We start from the raw sequence: 7,681 nt of genomic DNA, 5'->3' as shown, positions 1-7,681 counted from the left end.
ATTACTTTAAAAATCTTAGCATCTTCATTATTATCGACCATTTCCATAATAAGATGATAAAATTTTGAGAGTGTTAATGAATTACATGTGATTTAGGATTTATTGTCCAAGCAATGGCTCCCGCTCATTTTCATTATTTGCGACCTGCAGCTTGACAACCTACAATCATCAACATTCAACAACGAACTTTCCATTTAACATCTTCTTTACTATTGCCTTTTAAGGCAACAATATTCTCATCATATACTTTTGTAGACTTCTTGATGATGCCTTGCTTGGGTTTCACTCCCAACGGCTCACAATGATTTGGAATACCCTAATCACTTGTGATCATGGAAATTTACCTTAAATTTCCACACATTATACATGGATGCACATCCATGTTACCACTTCTCAAGCCACGACGCTTCTTACCACGTTCTTACAAATGGCTTCCTTATTAAGGATTTCATCCTTATTTAAGGTTTGTGCTTGCATCATCAATGCTCAAATTATATTTGTTTCCATGCGTCAAGAACTCATCCTCTAACTCATCCAAGTGTTTTGGATGTTCTTGATTATAATCTAATACTTAGATTCAAGTTGATTGGTACTATATACGTACTTCACATGCACTAAGCAAGTAAGTCGTGTGACGATACCATATCATAGCTTTACATGATGGATTTAATTGTAGAATGATTCTAAATCTTTATCCCATCAATTTGTCATTTTAGCTCATTCTGTTTGACTTAGCCTAGCTTATACTTAGTTCAAACCATACTTAGTTTTATACATATGGGTCGAAAGCCTTTCAAAGTCCTTCATGTTTAATATGGTAAATTCCTGTACTCGTTTTAACATTTAATAAGGCTATACCATAGAACTTAATTCCCAATATGTATACTAAGTGTCGCCTTTAACTTGGTCCATTGTCAAAATACTTTCAAATCTAAACATTTAGCATTTGATAATTATTTCACAATAGAGTTCGTAAACTTCTCGTTGGACCTTTACTTTTGCTCCCACTAAACTTCTTATTCATCAGAATTTCTATGTTTCTCCATAAGCTAATCCTCTTATTAACTTTATGAGAAAACAAGTTCCAATTCCTATATGCAATGCTTCCATTAATCCTATGACAGATTCCTTGAGCTTGCTTTCAAATATAGCATTATTTAGATTTTCAAAATCCTTAGACTATTCCATAGTTACTTCCAAAATCCTATTTTGGGAAGGCAGTTTTGGTATCTATTTTGCCATATTTCATATGTGCAATTTTTCTAGATCAATCACGAAAAGACTTAAGCATTCCGATTGGTGAATAGGTTTTTTATTAAAATCAACTCCGTGAATTTAATTGTATCCTTTACATCCAATGTAGCTATGTATGCATATACATTTCCACATTTGTTAGTTTTCTCCTTGAAAACTTATTTTCAATCGATGGGTCTTTCACCCTTCATGCAAATTAATCAAGTTTCAAACATGATTTTACAACATGGGGTCTGTTTTGGATTTTCATGGCCTCTAACTATTATTCGGAATTTGGATTTGTCGTAGCTATCTTACAATGCATTATTCCTTTACTATCTAATAGTAAATAGTATGCTTGTAAGTTTTAGGTTTATTTCTAACTTAATGGAAATTTATAGGATTCAATCCAAGCCTTTAGTGAATTCTATACCTATACTGGGCAATTGCATCAACCACTGAGTTTCAAGGCGCTTCCAAAGCCCTTTTATTATGTTGATCTTACTCCAACATTTCTGATGTTTTGTGAGTAATGAATTCTCTTTTAAGGCACTTGTAAAGTCCTTTTGAGTATTCTTGATCAAGCATTCTCACGAAGTCCTTTTAAGGTCTTCCGACATTCTCAATTTTAGTTTGTTGCTAAGCTCGATTGTCATCGAGTTCATTTTCCTCCCACTTTTCATTTTGGAAACGTGTTACTTTCCAGAAAGACACCACTTAGAGCAACAAACACTATGTTCTCAATTAGGTTGTGGAGATAATGCCCGTGGTCTCACTTGAATGCTTACAAAGAGACATGTATATTGTCTTTGGGTAAAAGTTTGTTGTAAAACAAATAGTTAGCTCCCACTTTAGCTATCTTAGCCTTTATTGAGCTATTAAGCTCCCACTGAGCCACCTAGCTTTACTTAGCTGGTGAACTTCCATTGAGCCACTTTGCTCCCACTGAGACTAAGAGCTTTAGATGTATACTTGAAAAGACGTTTAGACGTTATTTCTATCAATAACTGAATATGGTGTCCTTTCTTAGCTTCGACATTTTGTTTAGTGTAACATTAGTCATTTGTGCAAATCTTTAAGAACTTTATAGGAAGGGTTGTGAACCATCATCGTTCGAGTCATTTTCAAATGACATCGAGATCTCCGTGAAGACATGCTATGTTCTTTGTGAAGTTTGTTTATGAAAATTTCCATTCATAACTTTGATATGGTCACACTTGGCTCAAGTAAACATCGCTCGATCTAATCTAGACATTTTGATATCTTGCCAAGTCGATTCTGTACTTCACTGGACTCTTGAGCTACTCATGTCAAGTTTGTTCTCATTTGATGAATATAGCCATATCCTTTCAAATTCTTTGTGAAACGTTGAAGTAATTGAATCCTCTTTAGCCTTCGGAGTCAATTTTCTATACCAAGAACAATAGCTCTTTGCTTTGTCGGTTTCAACAAGTAAGACTTGCTTGTCTTAGAACGATTTCGAATCGAGCAACTATCAAGAGCCTATCTAATAGAGCCTTGAGTACGTTCTTGTCGATGTGACATTGCTAAAGATGTTCGGAACGCAAATCATGCCCATTACTTGAACTTAGTGAGTTTACCATGTTAGGAAAATGTTTGTTTATAATCACGCATTCTTGACTCAACGCTTGAATAACCATGCCATTCAAATAAATTCGCAACTATTACTCCTTTACTTTGAATGTGAGTCTTTCCGTGTATGAACGAATCATTTGCTGACTATGGAACATAATAATAACCATTATACGTTCCTGCCTTTTTGCTTAAAAGGTCTTTAAACAAAGCATACGACATTACAACTTATGTAGTTCTTGTTGCTTCATTCTAAGCTTATAAGTCGATAACTTAGCTTAACTTCGATAATTTGAGGTCATTTTCAAAGTGGAACACTTAAGCAGTATCCGATACTTTGTGAAGATAATGAGTTGCTAAGTTAACTTCAATAACATGAATTCTTTAGTAAAATAGAATCTCATTCCTTTTCTTTGTTCCTCGTTTCTTATATTTCTTATCATATTTTATCTCAAAAAGTTTAAGAACCATTTCTTTAAGAGTCTTCGACTTTTATACTTTGTAAGGCATAATTAAGCATCTAATGCGCCGTAAAACAAAGTTCCATCTTTTCCTTTAATTCATGCTTGAATTACTACATCAATGAGTCCTACTCATCTATGTATTTAGCAAAAAGATATGTTGGTTGTCAATATTGACAATTCATGTTTTATCAAAACTACCTAGTATTTTGTATACATGATTTCCAACCGTCCTTTCGGACTTTGTTGTAAAAGTCAATTATGAGAATTGTATTTTAGAAATGCTTTTCCTTTCCTTGAGAACTATCCTCAAAGATTTCCTTTACCAATCATGGAAACAATATTATTTGATTTAGAATACTATAAATATAAGTGCAAAGTATAATTATTTATCAAGAATATAATAAGTTTGAAATTTAAGAGCATTCATGCAAACTTCAATCTTATTAAACGTCTTATCCATGCATTAAATTTGTCCCTATTTGGCGAGAATAAGTCAATCCCAAGATCCAAAGAAACAAAGAAAGGTTAATCATGCTTTGGCTAGTCTTAACACTCAATCTTCTAAGGTAAGCAACTCTTTGCTAATGGCTCCAAGCCACTCTTGGTTAGATAATCGTCGCATCTAATGCTCTCATGACGATTTATCTCTTTTTCCTTGACATGTATGGACTCCATCACTCATATTGTTGAGTACAACCAAAACCAACATGCACACCCGGTGTGCCTTACGTTCCTCAAAGTAGTAATGGTGCCTCGATTTGGCGTAGCCCACCATTACACTCATTCGGTGTGCAAGTATTGTTTTGGAAAGGAAAGTTTAACTCAATATTATTAGGGACCTAGGTTTTCTATGTTTGTTGATTTAAGTGAACTTAATTAATCATCGCAACATAAAGAAAGCCTAAACATGCATCTAACATATCATTCATATATAAGCACTAGCATAAATATAAAGCATAAGTATAAGATGCATTTTGGCAACTAGTATGACCCCTTGAAATCTTCAAGTCTTAAAAAGACCGGTACTTTGATTTTGATCCGTTGATTTAATTCTAACGGTTTTTGCTCGTTATTAGATATAATGGCGCCCAAATTATCGAAATCTTTTAATTGTTTGGCATCTTGTAGTTTGTTTTCTTCTTTGATAGTTTTTTTTGCATCATACCGCATTCACACCGTGCTTTGTGCCTACCCTAAGCATACGTTTTGGACGTTTTTCGTAAGCATGTTTTAAAATGTTCCGTAGTGGTTCTTTACATAAAAGCTCCCACAGACTGGTTTGTCATTTTACTTTACTAACTTTAGAAATGTCACGTTCTTTTATTTCTTTTTGGCGTCCACAGAAAAAAGGATGGCGTATTGTACAGCGTAAAATTGTGTGGTGCGTAAAATTTCACCTCTTCCCAGCAACGTGATCTACCTCCCGTAACTAAAACGGTAGAATCATCTTTGTATCTATAGGCGTTAGCTAAATTAGTTGACTGGCGCAATTGAGAACATACTCTTCTCGATTGGAAGCAAATACGGTAGTAAGTGAGCTTACTGGTTTATCGGACAGTTAGGGTGTCTTTCCATCCCCTGTATAAAGAGCGACGTGCGAAGTCGCATCTATTTAGACACGTGCCCCAAGTCCCGAGACACGTATCCTCATCTTGTGGACAAAACTGCTGAGAGAGTTGCCGATTTTCTTCTCTCTCACTGGATTTGGATATATGCCTCCAGTCCCGAGACATGTATTTCTATCTTGTGGACCCTGAATACCACGGTTTGGCAAGCGAGTGTTAAGAACTTTATTCACATGTTAGGCTACAAATGCCGAAACACCCCTTCTTTTATCATCTTTTAACTTGTTAAAATCATAGACTAAAGTTTCAATGCCATATCGAGAGACTTAGATCAATGATGCCATAATTGAGAGGATATCATCCTCTATAATCTTTTTAAACTGATCTCTTCTCATGACATGACATCACCCAGGACAACCTTTACTTGTAAAAGCGTTCTACAATTGCAAAGGATCAATCTAGATTCTTTAGCATAATAAAGCAGGAAAGTCCATTTTCTAGCCTTAATAACTACTTGTCTCCAAACACTTAGTGAATCAAGGATTTTTTCGACATCCTTAACATTACCGAAAGATTCTTTATTCTTAGAGAACTTCGCAGAATGAGTCTCGGATTTATTTCCTTGGCTACTTTGACCCGCGTCTATTCTAGACTCGATCAAAGTGGGGGCTAATTGTAGACATCTACTTTTGGCCTCTTGTCCCGACAGGAAGTGCTATGACGATAAGTAAAACCGTCTTTGGGTTGGATCAACGTGAAGAATTCTTATGGACAAAAAATTGAGCAACAAGAATACAAAATGACTAGTCTAACCAAAAACAAAATGAATTAAATCCCAAATTAACTAATCCCGATCATATACTAGTAGAAAAAACCAAAAGGGAAGCGGTTCAAACCCCCAAAAGGGAAGCAGTTTTGAACCGCTTAGCATGGGGGGGCTTCCCTTTAGGCTGTAGAAAAGGAAGCGGTTCAAACTGCTTCCCTTTTAGGGTGAAAGGGAAGCGGTTTTGGCGCCAAACCGCTTCCTTTTTGGTTTTTCGGCAGCATTATGGTAAGGGTAAAGGGAAGCGGTTTTGGCGCCAAACTGCTTCCCTTTTGATTTTTTTAAATATAATATTTAAAATAATAATATAATAAGTATATTAGTGACCAGTGACAATAATAATAATATTACTGGTTAATAATAATATATATTAATTATTATTAATATTAATATTATTATTATTTATTAATTATTAATTAATAATAATATTAATATAATATTAAATACAACAAAAATACAAATAAAATTTAATTATCATAAATATAAAAATGAGTGACATCATTAACATATTTAATTATAAGTATTATGCCATTACACCAAAATATATAAAGATAAGACTCACAAATACTTCGTACTAATTAATTATAAGTAATTAACGTTAATATTACATACATTGACATAAAAATATATATTTACAAACATAACTATAGAATAATATAGCAATTAACTAAGTTTTAGCACGCCTTACATCCAAAATGACCCATATAAGGCCTATACGACTTCTACTCTGCCCATTTTCTACATTTCTTATCAAATGAAGTGTTTCTTTCTCATAACATGTCAATATTACCTAGTCTTGAGTGTCTAATGTTTAAAATCACACCAATATAGCAATTAACTAAGTTTTAGCACGCCTTACATCCAAAATTGGCCATATAAGGCCTATACGACTTCTACTTTGCCCATTTTCTACATTTTTATCAAATGAAGTGTTTGTTTCTCATCACATGTCAATATTACCTAGTCTTGAGTGTCTTATGTTTGAAATCACACCAATATAGCATTTTTCTACGTTTTAGGACGCCTTACATCTAAAATGGCCCATATAAGGCCTATACGACTTCTACTTTGCCCATTTTCTACATTTATTATCAAATGAAGTATTTCTTTATCATAAAATGTCAATATTACCTAGTATTAAGTGTATAATGTTTGAATTCACACCATTATAGAGTTTTTCTAAGTTTTAGGACGCCTTACATCCAAAATGGCCCATGTAAGTCCTATACAACTTTCACTTTGCCCATTTTCTACATTTCTAATCAAATTAAGTGTTTTTTTCTCATAAAATGTCAATATTACCTAGTCTTAAGTTTATTATGTTTGAAATCACACCATTATAACATTTTTCTAAGTTTTAGAACGCATTTCCATCCAAGATGACCCATATAAGGCCTATACGACTTCTACTTTGCCCATTTTCTACATTTCTTATGAAATGAAGTCTTTCTTTATCATAACACGTAAATATTACCTAGTAGTGAGTGTATATTGTTTGAAATCACACCAATATAACAATTTTCTAAGTTTTAGGACGCCTTACATCCAAAATGGCCTATATAAGTCCTATACGACTACTACTTTGCTCATTTTCTACATTTATTATCAAATGAAGTGTTTCTTTCCCATAACATTTCAATATTACCTAGTCTTAAGTGTATAATGTTTGAAATCACACCAATATAGAAACTAACTAAGTTTAAGGACGCCTTACATCCAAAATGGCCCATATAAGGCCTATACGACTTCTACTTTGCCCATTTTTTACATTTCTTATCAAATGAAGTGTTTATTTTCCATAACATGTAAATATTTCCTAGTCATAAGTGTCTAATGTTTGAAATAACACCATTATAGCAATTGTCTAAGTTTTAGGGCGCATTTCCATCGCATAAAAAGACACAAAGAATATAACAATTATTTATCAACAAATTTTAGTAAAAATTACGCACCAAGTCCACACAAAATAACCAAAGTCACAAAACGCTCACACATTCACAAAA

This window comes from Chenopodium quinoa, unplaced genomic scaffold (genome assembly GCF_001683475.1).
Source record: "Chenopodium quinoa cultivar QQ74 unplaced genomic scaffold, ASM168347v1, whole genome shotgun sequence".
Taxonomy (NCBI): Eukaryota; Viridiplantae; Streptophyta; class Magnoliopsida; order Caryophyllales; family Amaranthaceae; genus Chenopodium; species Chenopodium quinoa.
Note: the sequence above shows the minus strand (reverse complement) of the source record.